This window comes from Lathyrus oleraceus, chromosome 6 (genome assembly GCF_024323335.1).
Source record: "Lathyrus oleraceus cultivar Zhongwan6 chromosome 6, CAAS_Psat_ZW6_1.0, whole genome shotgun sequence".
NCBI lineage: Eukaryota > Viridiplantae > Streptophyta > Magnoliopsida > Fabales > Fabaceae > Lathyrus > Lathyrus oleraceus.
In genome coordinates, this window is record NC_066584.1 from 115697499 (window position 1) to 115720305 (window position 22807).

The window sequence follows — 22807 nt, forward strand, 5'->3', positions numbered from 1 at the left end:
ATTGGACTTGATTTTGGTGTGTTGTTGTATTACTGCAGGACTACTTTGATGCTTTTGAAGTGTGTTACGGTAGCAGGTTGTAAGCATGGTTGTTTGTTGGCTGATGATTGTAAGTTTTCAACTGTATGAACCATACTAGATTGTTGTGGATTGTTGAATAGGGTGTTGGTTTTGACATGGTTTTGGCATTGCTTGACACATTGCAGGTTAGGCTTATGAGTTGATGTTGTGAATGGTAAATTCATCTAACACGGCTAGAAGAGGAACACCATCACATATGAATGACATATCATGAGTCTTCCCATGCACGTGTTTTAGCAACCAATGTCTCAACCAAAGCAGGAATTTTATTTACCAATATCCGAGCTTTCTCTGCTCGTTTGAGGTTTAAGTGTGCACCTCTGCTCGCATTATACCTGTTCTCGTCCCGATTATAGTCCTCAAGCCAGCTCTCTTCTTCACATGCTGACATCCATTTCTCAACCTTGTCCAATATATCTTTTTGGCTTAAAGCTTCTTCGTTCGCTTTTGCTATTTGATTGTCCATGTCAGCCAGTAATTCAGTTGGTTCAATGTCTCCAGAATCAATCAATGCCAAGATCTTCTCTCTTGCAACATCTGAGTCTATTTCTATATGAGCATGGGCAAATATCTCTTCGAGTTCTGATTGTTTCTTGAAAGCAATTTCCTTCATCCTGCTTGCTTTAAGCTGGTCGAGTCTCTCAACTTCCACTTCAGCCTGCTCAATCAGATCCAGGGCAAGGGAACCAGGAATAGTAACTTCATCAACAGAAGCTGAGATATTACAGGTAACATGGTCAAACAGTTTCCTTTCCTCTTGAGGAGTATCCATTAGATTCCAAAGATCAATTAACTGAGAAGCTAATTCTTGGAGCTTGTGCAGCCTCTCCTTTTTATCTTCTTTCAGCGTTAAGACTGTGTTAGCGAGCCTAGCTAGAGTGTCATTGCTTATACTTTGGATTGAACGCCAGTCGAATCATTCAGGCTAGGATGAACCTTAGTTACAGTACTGAAGAAGTCCATACCAAGGACAGCACAAAGATCATGCACAGTACTCACCAATTCAAAAACCTTTTGCAATCTGTCACTCTTTTCCTTTTGCAGTTCATGAAGCTCAGATTGATATTCCTCAAACTTCTTCAAGGACAGGTCAGACTCATCAACTGCAGGTACGTCATTATGGTTCAGGCTCCCGGTTATCTCTCCACATATTCTTTGGATCTGTGATTGTACATCTGAGAAATCCTTTATTCTTTCTTCCTTTTGTTCCCATGGTTATAAATTAAACTGTGAAGTGGTTGCATGTGTTTTTGCAGGTTTGGGTTGGTTAATTTGTTTGGCATGTGGAGTTAAGCTAATGATGGTTGGTTCTTTTTTGAATACTTGTTTGTCTTGCAGGTCACAGGTTGTAACTTTGGTGAAATTCGTTGGATGGTTGGAAGTTTGGTTTCACGAGCAAGGCATTCAGTAGCATCCAATGCATTGTCGGTTTGAGTTGCAGAAAAGGGATGATAAGCCACTACTAACATACTGTCAAGATTGGAACTGAAGGTTAATTTAATGAGCTTCCATGCTATTGGTTCCAAATTGAAGTCAGCTTGTGAACATTGTGTCTGCTGCTAACTTTGTTGTTTGTTGCAGGTTCTACTTGTTTTCTTGATTTCTTCATCTTTTGTCACACTCTGAATCTTCGCCAAACTAGTATCGGCATTTTTTCTGAAACCTGGCAGTATCTGCGCCGAATTTCTTTCTGTCAAAACGAAAGTCGGCGAACAAAAAGTCGTTGGACATGGTGACGGTAGGGTTTATATCAGAGCTTGCAGTGTTGTATGTAGCAGCCCCACAACGGCAACAAAACCTGCAGAACTTGTATGCAACAAACCCTTTTGTCAACAGAGGCACATGCTCAAGATTTGACGAAACTTTCTCACATGCTTTCTCAACATTAACTCCTGCGCTACTACAAACTTCCGGTTGACCCTGTCATGGAAGTAGAAGAACTTATGATATTTGTGGCAACACTTTACTCAACTGAGTTGTAGCAGTACTCTTTACTGTTTTTGATCTTTCTTGACTGTAGAATCAAACAACTTTGAATTACTAACAGTTGAATTAGATGGCTTGATAATTGAATGTTGAATAAATTCTTGTTTGACAGCAACACCGTCCAATGAATCTAACAGGAACAGCATTAACTACTTTCCAATTCTTTTTTAGTTATCAACGATTGGCTCTGGCTTTACCAACCTAAAACTAGCAGTATTTGCATCATTATTTCCAAAATTTGTATCACTTAATCCTAGGTATCTAACAGATACAAGCAGACATCATTATCAATGTAGCGTACAGAAAATGACATGATTAAAGTACACACATACATATTGAACCTCAATGGATAGAGATTGACTTGTATTGTTTGACTGCATTTGTGATAGCCTGTTCCACTGGTAGTCTTTCCATGCTTGAAGCCCCATAAAAACCATGGACTCCTTTGGTTCTCGTCATTATAAATTCTGCCTCTTCTGGACCAGAAATTGGGCCCCCATGGCATAGCACAATAATATTAGGATTGCTCCTATGTGCAGCATCTGCAATAGCTTGTACAAGAACTACACTTTCATCAAGGGAAACAAGCAGTTTTCAGGAACCAACTCAAACAACTTTCTAGCCTTTTCAGGCTTCCCTTGGTGCATATAACAAGTACTTATCGAAGCCCACGAACAAATTGCCTTTTTAAAACATTAATTCAAACAACTTATTGGCTTGTTCAACCGTGTTGTTGTGAAGATGCCCACCAATCATGTTGTTCCATGAAATAATGTTTTTGTGAGACGTTCTATCAAACAACTGTTGTGCCTCAATGACTCTACCATTTTTGCAAACACGGTTATCATGGAAATATATGTGGCATGGTTTTTGTGAATGACATTTGAGAATACCCTTCTGGCTTCTTCAACTTTTTCCATGTTTTTTTCTAGATGAATGACTTCGTAGAAATCATTAAACGTGAAGTGGTCATGAAGAGAAAATGCAAATGACTCATTTGATGGGAAAAAATTTAGAGTCAAAATCGGGGTATGACAGTTGCCCCTATTTAAGCGTCTTCAACTAGAGAGTAATGAAGCAGGACGTTCTTCATATGATCATAGTGGGAGATGGTTAAATACTAAGAAGACCCGGATTTTGATCCTGAATCCCTAGGAAATAATTAACCATGCCTGTCAAAAACGGCGAAGAAGCAATCCTAAAAGAAGAGTCCGTCTGGTACGGTGAAAATCGGCCTGAGTACCGAAACAGAAAGTTGACCTGGATACCAAAATAAATGGTAACACAGGAATACCCATGGCCTGAAAGCCACACATTAGTCTGAACACTAAGCATCGGAATATGAGAGTATCAATGTTGGTCTGATCACCGGAAATCTGGTCTGAACACCACTTTGATCTGAATATCGGAAAAAACTGGCCTGAATGCCACTTCGGTCTGGATACCGGGAACTGGCCTGGACGCCACTTCGGTCTGGATACCGGGAACTGGCCTGGAATGCCACTTCGGTCTGGATACCGGGAACTGGCCTGGAATGCCACTTCGGTCTGGACACCGGGAACTGGCCTGGAATGCCACTTCGGTCTGGATACCGGGAAAACTGGCCTGGACGCCACAAGTTCTTCGTCCTGATTGTTGAGAACTTCTTCGATTTGGAAATCGGAAACTGGCCTGAATGCCACTTCGGTCTGGATACCGGGAAAACTGGCCTGAATGCCACTTCGGTCTGGATACCGGGAACTGGCCTGGACGCCACTTCGGTCTGGATACCGGGAAAGACTTCATGTCTATCATCATCGGCGAAGATAACAAAACAGTGATACGTGAGCCGGCACGCATGCCAAAGACCTATGTTGGGGATAACAATCGAAAGATTGACCAAAGAGTGCATGAGATATATTATCTATAGCCGTCAAAACGTAGATAATACACTCGCATGGAAGATTATCCATAACCGGGTTGCAGGTTGTTAAATGAATAATCGACCGAAAAGAAAGGCATCAGGGTACCAGGACTAGGCATGCAAAAGATGACCAATCAAAAGAGGATAACGTTGCTAACTCGGAGCAAATACCCAAAAGAAAGGGGAAGACCCACTGGGGACAATACCGCTTGATCAGGGCAAGTATCCAAAGGGGACAAGACTATCAATACCACAAAGAGGGGATTACATCTACCGGTTAGTAGGCAGAAAACCACGAAAAAGTAACCAGTCATCGATAGGATGAGCACACAGGATTAACTCCACCAAGGGGATGAAAGTGGGATTTTACAGCTACCAGTTAGTAGGTAGAAAACCACAAAGATAGGACTTACAACTACCGGTTTGTAGGTAGAAGCCACCAAACGAATCTACTGTGAGACAGAGTGAGAAAAAAGGATTTACAACTACCGGGTAGTGGGTAGAAGACCGCGAAATCCGCCAACAATCAGAATGAACCACAATGGTTACCTCTGCTAGGGGTTGAAAATGGGATTTTACAACTACCAGTTAGTAGGTAGAAAACCACAGAAATAGGACTTACAACTACCGGTTTGTAGGTAGAAGCCCAAAAATTCCGCTGAGGATAAGATGAATGAGTGCCGATTAGTGAGCGACTATTCATTTATGCCCCAGGGAAGCACGGGAGACAGCCAACAGGAAGCCAATTTAGGATCGATCCAAAAAGGCAGACTGAAACAGGACTCATCCTAATGAGGAAAGAACTCAATAGGGAAAACCCATCCCGTGTAGGGAGGGAACGGAAACAACCGTCATCCACGAGGATGTATCTCAGTGGGGAAATGGCAGTAAAGGATAGACACTTTCTGCTTAAGGGGTTGGATCTACATGGAGAGATCAGACACACCCACATCTGCTAGAGGAGGATCTACTGGAGAGATCTGTATCAACAAATAGCAGGAGACAACCATCAACAGATACACGGCAACAACTGCATCGTGAGTATCCGAATGCTATGATTATGCACGTATGCATTATATCTAAAAAAATGTATGATGAATGCTGACAAACAGACATGCTCAACACACAGGTCCGGGAATCAACCATCCGGCACCACTCTTTCAGAGGGAAAACCAAAGTCACCAGAGAGCCAAGAAAATCCACTGGAGACTGGGATATCAGGGAGCAACACCATCCTGCTGGGGAGGAAGGCCACCAGAGGTTTCCGGAGGGATTGTCAGTCATAACCGGAGAAAAGAGTTCAACATACTGGCGGACGCGCCACAACAACTCGTGCTGGAAATCAGAGATACTCAGAAGCAACCAGATCTCTGATGAAGATAGATAGGCCTTAATAAAGCTCCTCATGCTAACAACTCCGCTGGGGATCTATCTGAGGACATGATGGAGTACTGGATGTCAATCCACCAAATACTGAATCTTCCAAGAATAGCACCCATGCTGGGGGAGGGAGAAAGACTGCTCTGCTGGAGAGAGGAAAGTTGAAGTCTTCAATAAATGCTCTGCCTAGGACTGCCCCACAAAAAGCGTCCAAACAGCAAACTTGCTAGGGATGCCCCACAATAGGGCTCAAACAGCACTCTACTGGGGATGCCCCACTATAGGTGCTAATAGGGACTTGGAAGAAAAAAACTGCACTGCCGGGGACATGAAGATGAACAACTTCAACCAACACTACACTGGGCAATCTCGCTGAGGAGAAACCATGAGAGGTTCTACAGGGAAAAGATACAGTCATGCTCGAGATACGAACAATTGTCTTACCTGTTGGTAATCATACCGCCCTTGGGAGAGCACTGTGGGTCTCCTAAGTATCCTTCCATCATTGTGAATATTCACTTAGTTTGAGAACAATTTTGAAAAATTTATTTATTTTGAAAAACAATGATACTTTATCAATTAAAACATGCAAAATGTTTGTTGAGTTGAAACAAATAAGAGTGCAAATAATTGGATAAAAGCTCAAATTGATGTGATGGAATGGTAGTCTGCAAAGGGCGAGACTCCATAGATCTGTACAAGTTTGAAATCGGTGATATATATTGGAGAGGGCTACATTGAACATAATGACCCTTACTCTACCATTCTGAATTTCGATATATTCAGAGCTTCAGTCGACGACGCATCGAGGATTCCTGACGGATGACAGATATAGAACACAGTCTTGTCAAGATGCAGTTACTTGCCAAATCCCTAATTTTTGCCTAGATTGCCCCAGTGTGAGGTGCTCAATCTAGCGGGATGCGAATTCTTTTTTTTTTTTTAATGTCTCTAACTTTTGCCTGGATCGCCCTTTCGGGTTTTCAATCCACCGAGACGCTCCTTTTTTGCCTAAGTTGCCCTTTGAGGTGTTCGACTTAGCGAGCTTTTTGTTCTTTTTTTTTGTTTTTTGCGAAGTATTTCTTGACTGCATCGGGAATTCACAGGACGAGTGAACTTCTTCATCCATTGCTGTAAGTCTCAGAGCACCGCCTGAAAAGACTCTCTTGACAACCTATGGGCGTTCATAGCTTAGGGTTCACTTGCCCCTGGAATCGGGTACGAAAGACAAGACTTTCTTGAGCACAGGGTCCCTCGGAACACACGAGGCTTGACCTTCTTATAGCGTGCTTTCGTCACTCTCCGCTGATATAACTGACCCTGACACATGGCAGTTAATCTCTTCTTTTCGATCGAATTCAGCATCAGTCAACTTGGGACTTTGAGGGTGCTATTTTTCTTTTGTTTCTTTCTTTCTTTCTTTTGATTCTGATTTCTTTTGATTTTGCACCCTCTTCTTTCTTTGTATTTTCTTTTTTCTTTTTCTTTTATGCCCCAGTTGGCTGTTCTGCTGATTCTCGAGATACAGCTGAGTGATCTTCTTTTCTTGCTCAAGAAGTCGGGAAATCTCGTCAGGAATCCCTTCAACATCATCTTCTTCCGCTTCGAATACAGGGAATTCACAATTGGGAGATGACGTCAGATCATTGTGTTCAATGGGTTTAAGAAACAACCTGCATAATGATTTTGATATGAAAAGCTTTTTGGAAATCAAACAAAACAATCGTTATGCAGATGAAAAGATTGTTTTTATTCCTGTTTTTAGGGTTTTTTGTGATCACCAATTTCATGTAAAAAGCGAAAAAGGAAAACAATTGGAAAAAACAAATGTTTAACATGCATTTATTTGAATGAAAATATCATTGCACAAAATGTTGCCAACAATGTCATCCCTTCTCCTTTTGGCATGGGAGAAGGGTTTTTAAACAAAGTGATTATTACTCTGACTTCTGAACAACTGTAGGAACACCCACAGTGACCCATTTGTGATAGATCCCACCAGGGATAACAACTGTCAGTATCCTTTGCATCAACAACTTCTGCTTTTGAACAAACCTCTTCGTTGAAGACCTCAGAAGAACAACCATCGCCAACCCGGGACTTGCCGTCTTCAAGCTTGATTAACACGGGGACCTAAGTCTTCAAAGCTCGGAATCCCTGACCTCACAAGGTCTTGAACCTTCATCTTTAGCTGGAAACAACTATCCACATCATGACCAGGAGCACCCGAATGATACACACAATGTTGTTCAGACCTATACCACCACCGAGGGTTGACGGGTATAGCCGGCGGGTCTCTGGGAGTAATCAAGTTCCGCTCTATCAAAGAGGGATACAACTCTGCATAGGACATAGGGATCGGATCAAAAATGATCTTCTTCCTCTCATTACTCGTACTGGCTTGATTACCATTGGGAGGCTGGTAAGTCTGCTGCTGAGGACGATGTTGTTGATGCTGATATTGCTGAGTTGGTCTTCTCTGTTGTTGTTGAGTTTGAGTGGCTGGAATAGTCACAGCAGCAACTTGCCGATACTGTCCTTTGTTCACACTCCTCCGACGGTGCACAACGTTTGTTTCACCCTCTCCCCCTTCTGGGTGCCCCAGAGGATGACTTTTTAGAACTTGAAGGATTTGAAGAGCCAGGATGGCGAACCGGAGCAAGATTTGCTCTGACATTAACAGTCTCTGTAGCAAAGGGCTGTCCACTGATTATAATACCCCTCAAATCTTCACCCACGGCATAGTTGTTGATGGGAATAGTGACAGCAGTAATTTGATCATTGACAAGGACCCCCTCTGGTGAAGCACGACTGGGTGGCAGAGTCACAGCTTCCTGTCTCTGGGCTAAGGCACGCAGCTCCTCTTGCCCCTGAACAACTCCTTGCATCATGGTCATGAATTGGGCCATGTTTGCCCTCATCTCAGCCAACTCAGCTTGGACTTGATCCATACTCCTCTGATGATCAACAATCCAGTCTTAGTCAAAACCCAGAGTGAGAAGTCTCTCCCAAGCATGTCTGCAATGCAAGGATGATATGTGCATGATATGCATATGATGCGGATGCTATTTTATCATGAATGATCCTGAAAAGGATATGCACATGCGAGTTAACTTTTTTCATGCATTATTATTTTTTTGGAAAATAAACATGCTATGATGCAAATGATGGAGCCAAGACTGGCAGGTTGTGCATCTCGGCACACAGGATCCGAAGCTTCGGCTTGAACTCGGATCACAACCATCTGAAACCCAAAGTCAATCTGATCAACTGGCATCTGAACCCATGTCTGGAGAACTGAGTCACCATCTGAGTGAGCACCCACAGATTCAGCCCAGGGATCCGAAATAAACGGAACCCGCTGATAAACCACGGACAGAACTCCGGCGTCCTAGAAATAAACGTCCATAAATTTGGCTGAACCAAAGTCACCATCACAGCACCACTGGCAGAAACCGTATCTATAGAGATCAAACCCTCCCCTCACAGGTAGGTTCTAAGAACAGAAGTTTGTCAGCTTCAGCCCTTCAGTCGAGAATAATACGTTTACCACTGAAGGTTTGGCATTATTACAGGATAAAAGACCTCTGCTGACTCCCCTCAACAGGATATCCTAAAGCAAGTTCCCAGTCTCGGGGTCCTCGGATTGATCAGCGAGAATGCGCCCACCAGGGCTAACATAATCACGTCTCGGAGGAGAGGCCTCGACTGAGTTCTCGGAAAAAGGTCACCAGAGTCGACAATTTCTAGAGGAACATCATGTCGTTACGGAACATCCGTAGGACAAGATATATCCAACAGAAACCTCATCTGGAATGTGGGTCTCATGAACGACTTAACGTAGCAACATACCACGCAAGCCTCATGACTATCCACTCTAACACCTATGTGTACACTCAAGCCTGGGTAGTGGGCTTATCTCTCATAGAACAGTCCCAACCCAACAAACAAACAACCCACAGATACAGCAAGCATATGTACATGAACGCGATAAGGTAAAGCAGGTAAATGCTGAAAATAAATAATTGTACAAAAGAATAAACACCCAACAAACAAGAAACCTACAAAAGCTAGGAGGGACTCGCTTAGGGAAACCAGAGATTCTGGGTTCGTTCCCCAGCAGAGTCGCCAGCTGTCGCAGCCCGAAAAAAATACAGAGGTGCGAAAAAACAATCGGCGAGAAAGAAATGACAGAAGAGTCGCCACCGTGCGTTATTTATCCCAAAGGAGGGAAAGGAAACGCTCGAAGTAAACCTGAAGAGAGGAAAGGAAAAGACAAGGTCTCGCAACCAAATCTTGGGTTCGGGAGTCGATTATGCGAAGGGAAGGTATTAGCACCCCTACGCATCCGTAGTACTCTACGGGATCCACTCTTGTTGTTTCTTGTCTAAAGGGTGTGTGTTATATCTAATGTACTATTTACTAAAAGGGTCAAGAGAAAAATGACTCGCACAGATATCGCATCCATTGCATACGTATCTCATCTGAAATGAGAATCAGAGTCTTCGTAGCTCGGCTACCTAGGGGTGAAAGAGATGTGCGCTCGCTAAGACATCGCGTCTTATGCCTACATATCTCATCGGGAATGAGAATCAGAGCAAAACGTAGTTCAAACTAACTACGGGAATAAGGGTCTCGATTGCAACTAGGGCAAGAGAAAGGGAATGTCTCGATCGCAACGAGGGCGAGAGAAAGGATCGCAACGAGGGCGAAAGCAAACAAGGATTAGTTGTTAGTCGTTAGTCAAACTCGGCAAGACATCGCATCTTGTGCCTACGTATCTCATCTGAACATGAGAATCAGAGTTACCGTAGTTCGGCTCACGCACGCCGAAACAAAACACACGCACAAAAAGGCAAACATGGAACCCGAACGCCAATCGCTGGGCTTACATCAGCTTCCGAACCAAACAAACCCACACTGGAAACCAGATGCCACTTGATGGACTTATACCGGACTCCAAGCACTCAACAATAGGATACGGAATGCCAATCGCTGGGCTTACATCCATATCCTAACACACACAAGAAGAAACAAGCAATAAGTTACTAAGGAGTCGGGAACTCGAGCCTAGCAACTGTCAAGCAAACACACAAAAAAAAAGGAAAAGGGTGAAAAAGAAAAAAAGGTGCCCGGAGAGATCTCGCATGATCTCCTGCCTACGTACCTCATCTGGTATGAGAATCAGGGCGACGTAGTTCCCCTTCATAGGGGTTGCCATCTGAACATGGACTTACAAAAGAAGGACACCAGTTGTGTCAAAGGAGAGTGGGCAATGTGTTCACGTCCTAGCAGTAGGTGTCGCAGCTCGCTGAATCGAGTCTTAGGCAGTTACCTCTTTGCAATAGAATGGACTACATGCCACAAGATCGGAGACGCTCGGAAAGGTCTAAAAGAAATGGGGAAGCTCTGCCCTAGAGTTGTCATGCAATGTGTACTTAAGTGTTAGGATTTACAAATGGGAATATCTACCTAATGTTAGCATGCAAAGAATATGGGAATTCTACCTATGTTATCATACAAAAGGATATGGGAAACCTACCTATGTTAGCATGCAAAGAATATGGGAAACCTACCTATGTTATCATACAAAGGGTTCTATCTAATGGGTGCTACCTAATCGGAACAAGAATCGACGAATGGAGCGAGGAGAAGTGTTAGGTATAAGGGTAGATGGCGATGCATGAAGCAATCGACTTACAAGGTTGATGGCGATGCATAAAGCAATCGACTTACAAGGTTGATGGCGATGCATAAAGCAATCGACTTACAAAAGGGTGGATGAACACGTGCTGGTTCTGTTAGGTTTTGAAAAAAAATGATTACTCGACGTTGGATCGAGGTTTTGATCTTGTTTTGAAATGGTTATCGAATGTTCATTTTAATTCTTGTATTAACAGGTGAATAAAGAATGAAAGAGTAAATTTTATACATTTCATGGGAGAGGGGTACATTTGTTATGAATGGGGGTTGTTCATGGCAAACAAACAATAATAATACATGCCTCATACACCATACAAGTAGGCCACAGTTAATCAAACAATTAAGATATAAACAAGTATATAATCAAATCAAATGATCGAAGAATGAAATAATGAAGCATTAAACAATGTATGAGTGTAAGTGCAAGGGACATGTCTCATTGTAAGGAAGCCCAAGAGTAAGCTATGTGAAAATAACACAACAAGTTATATTTACAAGACACTTAAAAAGATAAATCGGGATTTGCACGGATGGAAATTGAGGGACACACAAAACCTAAATAATGTGCTCAAAGCCGGTTTGCACATATTGACAACAATTGAAATGTCATATGCGATTAATCGAAACGCGGCGAAATACTATTAATATATCGATAAAAATAATCATGGATAAATAACAAGAAAATTGTCAAATCCATAAATTAAAAAAAATCGATATTTAACATTAAAATAAATAATGAAATTAACAAATGTCGGAAAAATGAGGATAAAGTATAAAAGGAGATTTAAAGAAATAAAATAAAAATAGTAAATGAGTTACACTAGGGTCGAACCCAAGACCTAGTGATAAGCCAGCAAATAAAGAAATGAAAAATAAATTAAAACCAAACTTGCCACGTGCAGGTATCAAACCCGCAACAAGGGAAGGAGCAAACAGGCTTCACTTCCCATCTGGCCAAGAGCCACAAGCTGTTAAGCTACAGCCAAATAAAGTATAAAAAGGAAATGAAAATCAAACAATGAGAGAAAAAAAAAAGGCTTCATCATGGGCCGTTCGGGATCGGGTCAACGAACACCCACTTCCAAGACTGGCCCAATCATGGAAACAAACAGAAGAGACCAACATGTAAACCCTAGCCGCATGGCTGTCGGGCACAGATGACGAGGGTCGGCCAATTATTAATGCTAGCTGATAGCATTTAATGAAAAGCTGCTGCAGAGGAAGGCCAACAAACACTTTGAAGTGGCACGGTAACCTTTACAATTGAGTTTAAAATGCATTAAAACTGGTTAAAGTGAAATATCTGAAGGAGAAATAAACGAACAAATCATATCCGTCTCTTTCCCTCAAAGAACCTATTCTCAGGGAACAATAAAAACTTTCTAGCTTGAGAATGAAAAACAGTAAACCCCAAAAGCACACGCAAAAAGAATGATGCCGACAGAGGTCGTACGAGAAAGGACTTACTTGTCACAACGAGATCAACGGCGATTGGAAATGTCACGCTTGGATCCTTCTCGCAAATGCTCCTTCGTCCGTCGACTCACCTCCGGCGCACTCTGGATCGTCTGCTTGGGTATCACTAGGATTCTTCAGAGCGGCGTCAAAATGAAGCCCTGGTATTCTCTACGAAAATGCAGTTTCTAAGGTTTTTACTCTGTTTCGCTTCAATTTTCTTTTAGGGTTTTTCGGCCGATGCTCTCTGATTCCTCTTTCCCTCTATTTATCTTCCACGCATTTTAGGGTTTTTGAGACCAAAAGAGGTCTCTGCCAAATCCCTTTTGATGTGCTCAGTCAGGATTGGCCTTAGTTGATGCTAAATCAGAACCGGTAAACTGCACTCATGCCTTCTCTTCGTTTTTTGTCTGGATGCCAAATTGGGAACTCTTGAATTTTCAACTGACTTGCAATTGCTTTTGTGTTTTTTTTTTACTGCAGTAAAAACGACGAAGACATGAGGAGATTTGGTTTTCACCTTGTCCCATTCCAAAACCTGTTATTTCTTGAGCCAACTAAATTAGAGGCAGGAACAATGATCTTGTATTGCTGTTAATTTCTGATCAGTCAATTGGACTTGATTTTGGTGTGTTGTTGTATTACTGCAGGACTACTTTGATGCTTTTGAAGTGTGTTACGGTAGCAGGTTGTAAGCATGGTTGTTTGTTGGCTGATGATTGTAAGTTTTCAACTGTATGAACCATACTAGATTGTTGTGGATTGTTGAATAGGGTGTTGGTTTTGACATGGTTTTGGCATTGCTTGACACATTGCAGGTTAGGCTTATGAGTTGATGTTGTGAATGGTAAATTCATCTAACACGGCTAGAAGAGGAACACCATCACATATGAATGACATATCATGAGTCTTCCCATGCACGTGTTTTAGCAACCAATGTCTCAACCAAAGCAGGAATTTTATTTACCAATATCCGAGCTTTCTCTGCTCGTTTGAGGTTTAAGTGTGCACCTCTGCTCGCATTATACCTGTTCTCGTCCCGATTATAGTCCTCAAGCCAGCTCTCTTCTTCACATGCTGACATCCATTTCTCAACCTTGTCCAATATATCTTTTTGGCTTAAAGCTTCTTCTTTCGCTTTTGCTATTTGATTGTCCATGTCAGCCAGTAATTCAGTTGGTTCAATGTCTCCAGAATCAATCAATGCCAAGATCTTCTCTCTTGCAACATCTGAGTCTATTTCTATATGAGCATGGGCAAATATCTCTTCGAGTTCTGATTGTTTCTTGAAAGCAATTTCCTTCATCCTGCTTGCTTTAAGCTGGTCGAGTCTCTCAACTTCCACTTCAGCCTGCTCAATCAGATCCAGGGCAAGGGAACCAGGAATAGTAACTTCATCAACAGAAGCTGAGATATTACAGGTAACATGGTCAAACAGTTTCCTTTCCTCTTGAGGAGTATCCATTAGATTCCAAAGATCAATTAACTGAGAAGCTAATTCTTGGAGCTTGTGCAGCCCCTCCTTTTTATCTTCTTTCAGCGTTAAGACTGTGTTAGCGAGCCTAGCTAGAGTGTCATTGCTTATACTTTGGATTGAACGCCAGTCGAATCATTCAGGCTAGGATGAACCTCAGTTACAGTACTGAAGAAGTCCATACCAAGGACAGCACAAAGATCATGCACAGTACTCACCAATTCAAAAACCTTTTGCAATCTGTCACTCTTTTCCTTTTGCAGTTCATGAAGCTCAGATTGATATTCCTCAAACTTCTTCAAGGACAGGTCAGACTCATCAACTGCAGGTACGTCATTATGGTTCAGGCTCCCGGTTATCTCTCCACATATTCTTTGGATCTGTGATTGTACATCTGAGAAATCCTTTATTCTTTCTTCCTTTTGTTCCCATGGTTATAAATTAAACTGTGAAGTGGTTGCATGTGTTTTTGCAGGTTTGGGTTGGTTAATTTGTTTGGCATGTGGAGTTAAGCTAATGATGGTTGGTTCTTTTTTGAATACTTGTTTGTCTTGCAGGTCACAGGTTGTAACTTTGGTGAAATTCGTTGGATGGTTGGAAGTTTGGTTTCACGAGCAAGGCATTCAGTAGCATCCAATGCATTGTCGGTTTGAGTTGCAGAAAAGGGATGATAAGCCACTACTAACATACTGTCAAGATTGGAACTGAAGGTTAATTTAATGAGCTTCCATGCTATTGGTTCCAAATTGAAGTCAGCTTGTGAACATTGTGTCTGCTGCTAACTTTGTTGTTTGTTGCAGGTTCTACTTGTTTTCTTGATTTCTTCATCTTTTGTCACACTCTGAATCTTCGCCAAACTAGTATCGGCATTTTTTCTGAAACCTGGCAGTATCTACGCCGAATTTCTTTCTGTCAAAACGAAAGCCGGCGAACAAAAAGTCGTTGGACATGGTGACGGTAGGGTTTATATCAGAGCTTGCAGTGTTGTATGTAGCAGCCCCACAACGGCAACAAAACCTGCAGAACTTGTATGCAACAAACCCTTTTGTCAACAGAGGCACATGCTCAAGATTTGACGAAACTTTCTCACATGCTTTCTCAACATTAACTCCTGTGCTACTACAAACTTCCGGTTGACCCTGTCATGGAAGTAGAAGAACTTATGATATTTGTGGCAACACTTTACTCAACTGAGTTGTAGCAGTACTCTTTACTGTTTTTGATCTTTCTTGACTGTAGAATCAAACAACTTTGAATTACTAACAGTTGAATTAGATGGCTTGATAATTGAATGTTGAATAAATTCTTGTTTGACAGCAACACCGTCCAATGAATCTAACAGGAACAGCATTAACTACTTTCCAATTCTTTTTTAGTTATCAACGATTGGCTCTAGCTTTACCAACCTAAAACTAGCAGTATTTGCATCATTATTTCCAAAATTTGTATCACTTAATCCTAGGTATCTAACAGATACAAGCAGACATCATTATCAATGTAGCGTACAGAAAATGACATGATTAAAGTACACACATACATATTGAACCTCAATGGATAGAGATTGACTTGTATTGTTTGACTGCATTTGTGATAGCCTGTTCCACTGGTAGTCTTTCCATGCTTGAAGCCCCATAAAAACCATGGACTCCTTTGGTTCTCTTCATTATAAATTCTGCCTCTTCTGGACCAGAAATTGGGCCCCCATGGCATAGCACAATAGTATTAGGATTGCTCCTATGTGCAGCATCTGCAATAGCTTGTACAAGAACTACACTTTCATCAAGGGAAACAAGCAGTTTTCAGGAACCAACTCAAACAACTTTCTAGCCTTTTCAGGCTTCCCTTGGTGCATATAACAAGTACTTATCGAAGCCCACGAACAAATTGCCTTTTTAAAACATTAATTCAAACAACTTATTGGCTTGTTCAACCGTGTTGTTGTGAAGATGCCCACCAATCATGTTGTTCCATGAAATAATGTTTTTGTGAGACGTTCTATCAAACAACTGTTGTGCCTCAATGACTCTACCATTTTTGCAAACACGGTTATCATGGAAATATATGTGGCATGGTTTTTGTGAATGACATTTGAGAATACCCTTCTGGCTTCTTCAACTTTTTCCATGTTTTTTTCTAGATGAATGACTTCGTAGAAATCATTAAACGTGAAGTGGTCATGAAGAGAAAATGCAAATGACTCATTTGATGGGAAAAAATTTAGAGTCAAAATCGGGGTATGACACCTAGTCCAGGATGTTTTCAGGAGAGTTAATCCTGATACTCTTTTGTCCTCGGATAGTAGGCAAACGGTCTATACGAAGATCTATTCCCTAGTCCAGGATATTTTCAGAAGATTTAATCCTGATATTCTTTTGTTCTTGGATAGTAGGCAAACGGTCTATACGAAGATCTATTCCCTAATCCAGGATATTTCCAGAAGAGATAATCATCACGAAGATTTATTTCTACTGGTCTATTCAACAATTCACAACAGTTCAGAGACGATCTATACGAAGGTCTAGTGCTGATACTTAATTCAGAAAGAAATCGCCACGAAGATTTGGTTCTGACACTTAAATTAAAAGTATGTTCTCAGATACGATTCAGAGACGGCCTATACGAAGACCTAGTACTGATATCCAGTATCAACATCAAGATATTATCACCTCCTGATATTATGGATGACATCTATAAGCCCATCTCCAGTTCTTCCAAGTGGCATCTTCAAGCCCACTTAAGCATATACAACTAGTCATTAGTGTTACTTTACGCACCGGCGAGTGCAAATTTTTGGGCTTTTGTGTTCAATCCCCTTCGACCTTCCAAGTCACGAATGGCACACAGGCCAATCTAACTCCTCAGGTTTCAGAAAACTGAACAGGGGCAGCTGTTGCACCCCAAAATTTGCCCTCTATTTTTAACTCTAACCAATTTTTTGTTTCACATTCATTTGCATCATCTTCATAGCATAACATTTTTTTTTGTCTTAATATTAGCCGGAATAATTTCTCGGAATTTTCAAACAGACTGGTCAAAGTAACTTTTTAACTGTGCCTAAAATTAGTCAACGAAAAAATGTCAAGTTTAAGTTTGCAAATGTCGGTAACATTAATCTGCGGTTCACGTGGTTTAATTTGACATGCTAAAAATATTTTTACGACTATTTTTGGTCATATGTTGATCAGTCTGAGCAGTTTAAACGGTCATAATTTTTATTTCAAAATCCGACCAAACGCTGTATTTTTCCGAGTCATTTATTTCGCACTGATTATTTTGACGTGTTCATTTTATTTTTTTGAGCATTTTGGTGCCCGACTTTTTTTTTTTGAGTCTATTTATTTTTATATTGGGTCTAGAATAAATAAATAGGTTAATTAGTTTTTATTTTAATTTTAACTATTTTAATTATTTAACTTTATTCAGTTTTTAATTTAATATTGGGTCTAGAATAAATAAATAGGTTAATTAGTTTTTATTTTAATTTTAACTATTTTAATTATTTAACTTTATTCAAGTTTTAATTTAATATTGGGTTTCAAAATAAACTTAGGCCCATTATCATTAACCTAATTTGTTCCTATATATATTTACTAGCATGACTGATAGAGGGAGGCCAAAAGACAGAACAAAAAAAGAGAAACTGAGAGTGGCTGATCTATACTATCGTACACTGGTAATAGTTTATATATGATATATACTTTATCTATTTTGTTGATATATTTGTTACTGTGTTTCAAATACATGTTCATATGTGTGACTGTGTTATGTATTCCAGATACATGCGGTTTGGTTAAATATATATATATTTCTATTTTATGTTATAATTTGATTATGTTTTCGGATCGGATCGTGTCAATACGCCGTTTTCACATATACGTGTATGAAGCGTGACATTTGTGTTATCCGATCCGGTTGCGATGATCGCAATTTTGCGCTAGCAACGCTGTTTTTTTTTTTAGTTCATATTTTTTTCTTTTTTATATACATATATTTAGATCTGCACATTTTTTTCATAACTAACTACCCTGATTTTTCCTAAACCCTGACAATTTCGCCACAAACTCTAAATTTCAAACCTAAAACTTTAACCGTGTTGTTTCCTCTAAACCATAAACTTTTTCTTAAACCTTAACAAACCTTATTATTATTTCCTATTTTCACTCTTATTTATGTTATTCATACACTGTATGTAACTGCTTCGCCCTTGTAATATTTTAAGTTTTAACTTGTAATATTTTCAGTTTTACTTTTCGCCATCTTTATTATGTAACTGCACCAAAGCGTTGTAATAATTAGGATTTTATTTTCTGCCATTTATTTTCTGCCATTTTATTTTTCTGCCATTCATTTTTCTGCCATTTAAATTCCTGCCATTGATCCTATATTAACTGCGTGGTTTAGTAATGTAGGGCGTGAAAACCTACTAAATTAATTATTCAATATTTTTCTATAACCTTTATATTTTTGTAAATAAATAATAAATACTAACTATTTTAATAACTTTTTTTATTACTTACTTATAATAATAAATCCTTATATATTTTGTAAATAAAATCTAATTGACCATCTTTCTAATTGAATAATAATAATAAACCTATTAATCTAATAATTTGATATTTTCTATAATCTTTATTTATTTTGTAAATGACTAACTTAATATTTTCCATATAACTCTTTTATTTTATAATTTGTACATTAATTTATTTTAAATTCTTTTATTATTACTAATTTATTTTAAACTCATATTTTTCTAATAACTTCTAAAAAAATCTAACTTGTTTAACCTAAAATAATTTCTTTTAAAATTCTAACCTTTTTATTATCACTTTATTATTATTGTTATTTTATTATTGCTTTATTACCATTGTTTATTTATTATTTTATTATTATTTGCTTTTTATCTATTCTATTTTTGCTTCATTATTTTCCTTATTTTAATTTTGTTTTATTTATAATATTAGGAACAAATGTATAGGTTGTAAATTTATTCTTTCTCGCCTGATTATTATGTATCTGTCTCATAGCCATGTAATAGTTTAGGAATTTATTTTTCTTGCTTTTATTTTGTAAATATTTATTGCGTGGTTAGTAATTTAGGGAGTGCAAAAAACTAACTGTAAATAATTGAACTTAGAAAATTAAATTCAAGACAAATATCTGAAAAATAACACTCACACACGTAAGTCGATCTTTGATCGCCATCTGTACTTCCTAGGGTATTCCTCTTGGTTGCCTTCTTTAAATGGTCAAGTCCCTCGAAAATAGGGGTGTCTTAAGCAAAGTTCCTTCAAACAGAAAAATTATCAAGTCCCTATAAACTTAAAAGATCAAGTCCCTACGAGGTTGCCTACGATATAATGATCTTGTCCCTTCGGTAAATATGATGATAGTCCCTACGAGTTGCTAAAGACACCCCTTATGTTGTCTTCATTGACCATACGATGACCCTACGCCCGTTCCTTAAACACATCCAAGGTAATGACTACCTATTCCTTAATAATAGGGACAGTCTTACCATTGAAAGAATATACGAGAACACAAAAGACTTAATCTAGGGTAGGTATCTCATAGTTACTTGCTCACACTTTTCAAAATTACTTTTACACCTCACAATTTCTAAACTAGGCTTTGGTATACACTCATACGAGGGTCATTACAAAGTACTTAAAGAAATTTTTCTAATCACACACTACACTCTTGCAAACAAACAAAGTGAGCTAAGTAACTAAGAGCCCATGGATAACCATGGATATAAAGGGTGCTAATACCTTCCCTTTGTATAACCTATCCCCCGAACTCAAAATCTTTTTAAGGTCTTTCCTGTTCTTTTATGTCCTTTCCTTTTGGATAAAATAAAAGTCGGTGGCGACTCTTGCTATCCGCAACATTTAACTAAAGTCAGTTCTCCCACCGTGTTACAGTAACATTACTCAAACATCTACACAACATTTTTTATTAGATAACATTTTGGATCTTCCTTTGATGCAAGATGCATATGATTTAACATTTGACAAAGGATTACATAACTTAGACACACGATTACATAACTTAAGAAAACGATAATAAATAAGAAAACTTAAACACTACCAGATGATTTTGGACATTTCATCATCTTAATTATGTTATCAAAAAATCTTGAAATCTTCGCATCTAACTTGATAGGCCCCTTTGTTAGCATACGACGAAATGATCTCCACATAACCGTCACATATTCATCGGTCTTCAACTTAATAAGGTTGTATTTCACCCTTCCATTAGTAGTAATCCAATCTTCACGAAACTCGATCTTTCTCACCATTCTGTTCTCGGTATCATGCAACAATTTATTCAACTTGGATGTCAAAGTAGCGAGAGATGTGGTACCATACGAATGTCGAAACTCTACGGGAGGTGCAGCTCCGTTGAAGTACTTTTCCGCCTTAATCAAAAATTGAGGAAGAGACATTTTGAGATGTTTTTCTCAAACAACGTGTGACCCTTATTTATATAACTTTGAATCCAGTGTGCACCACATAAAATAGTCGGTGCAATCACAACTGTCCAAAATTGTCAGCAAAATCCTAACCGTTTAAAATATCATAAAATTAAACTACCAGAAGTTTCACTTTGGTTGAAATTTCTGGTAAAACATAGTACTTTTTAAAGTTACTGGTAAAATTGCAAACTCTCGAAGTTTTTAGAAATTCTGAATACACTACCGGAAATTTGGGTGGTACCAGAATTTTTTAATTGCCTATTGAAAAATTTGTACGCAAATTTGATTCAAATTTTTAGCAGGGGCACTTTTAGAATTATAAAATTATATGGGGATGTCAGGTACAGCTGGGGGTGATAGGTTAGATGTTCAAAGTTTACTCAAGGAAGAAGGGAAAATGAGTAAATAATAATGACATGACTATTTGGTGCATGGAAGGAATGTATATGTAAGTAGTATCAAAGAGAGAGTATAACTTAGCTAAGAATTATGGTAAAATTTTGAGGCCATTTTTGGTGATTTGGGAGCACTCTGTGCTTTGGGGAATTGATAGTTCCACTATTAGTTTGTTATTGTATTAATTTCTTCATTATCATAATTGTTCTTCCTTTCCAATACAATTACAATTATTATTCAATATTCTGCACATATTTTCATCTTTTATTCACACACACACACACACACACACACACACACACACACACATATAATATATATAATATATATATATATATATATATATATATATATATATATATATATATATATATATATATATATATAAGAACCCATCAATTTGTCTGACCTGCCTGATCAATAACCACCACTCTATGACGAAAAGTGATGTGGCGGAGTTCTCAAATGGGAGACCGAATCGATACTTTGGAAGTTTAGATGGGTGACGTGAAATTTAAGTTGCAATCGTTAGCTAAACAAATGAAACAACCGAGTTTGGTTCTGAGTGAATTTAGAAAACAAATCGGTCAGATGGAAGTGACTCAGGTGAGTGAGCACTCTGTTGGGGAATCGTTGCAAGATGAATCTCATCTTTCTGGGATGAAGTTGAAGTTGATACTGTTTGAATGTGATGATCATGTGGCTTGGATCACACAAGTTGTGATTTATTTTGATGTGAAAAACACAACAGATGCAATGTGTGTGAAGTTATCTCGACTAAGCATGAAAGGTTCAACCATACACTGGTTCAACCTTTTGATGGAGACGGAGGAAAACTTGTCATGGGAGAAGTTGAAGAACGTGTTGATCGCACATTACGGAGGACGATGACTAGAGAAATCATTTGAAGAATTATCAACTCTGTGTTAAAAAGGGAGTGTATAGGAGTTATGGAGGCATTTAAATTGATATCTTCACAAGTGGGTAGGCTTCTAAAGAAGCAATATCTTGGATACTTCATGAGTGGTTTAAAACCTCGTATACCACAGAGGGTTCACACTCTAAATCCTCAAAAGAGAATGCAAATTATGTGAATCTCGAGGATGTGGAAGGGGAATTGAAAGAAAAAGATGCAAATGGATAGAGAATCAGTAGTAAAAAAATGGGTGCAGGATCGTATGGGTCGAGATGATTGTGCCGAGAGATCTAATTCTTTCACCTAACTCGAGTTGGTCTAACCCCACATAGAAAATGGGTTCTAATGGATCTAATACGATTTCAACGACATCCTTAGCCTCAACGAGAAGGAAAGGAGAGAACAACACTCGAACTGGGTTTCCAGAGAAGTGAAAGGGAGTTCGAAGTATCCATAATGATCAAATGGTATAGAGGAGAGCCAAGGTGTTATGTTTCAAATGTGGGGGAATGTATCACCCTACTCTCAATAAGTTCTCTGAACAAGCTTTAAGAGTGTTTATTTTGGGAGAAGGAGAGACTCTTAATTATGAAGGAGAGATAATGACGATGGAAGTTGTGCATTCTGATAGTAAAAAGGAGATTGAAGTACAATTCCAATCTATGAGAGTATTGGGGAGTATGGGAGAACACAGTACTATGAAGATTGAAGGGAAATTAAAAAATGTTGACGTGTTGGTGTTAATTGACAGTGGAGCAAGCCACAATTTCATTTCTCCCCAAGTCACTGTTGCTTTAGGCTTACCGTAGTTCCAAGGAACATTAAATTAGGACACAGTCACATGTGAAGCATAGGTACTCCATTTTAGATAAAGTACCAGTACAGGGTACTAGTACTCGTACGGTACGCACCGAAGTCGTACCAAATTTTTTTTATTTTTTTTTAAGTTGGTAAACCGGTACACATTTGGTACCACGTACCCAAAAAAATTTAATTTTTTTTATGGTATAATTTGGATTTTTTTCCTAAGTAAATATT

The 22807-nt window shown here is 39.1% G+C and overlaps 1 pseudogene; it reads right to left on the minus strand.

The window, feature by feature from the left end:
* Window positions 1–274: 274 nt before the first annotated feature.
* Window positions 275–20427, minus strand: LOC127094315 (uncharacterized; annotated as a pseudogene).
* Between the last annotated feature and the right edge of the window lie 2380 nt (window positions 20428–22807).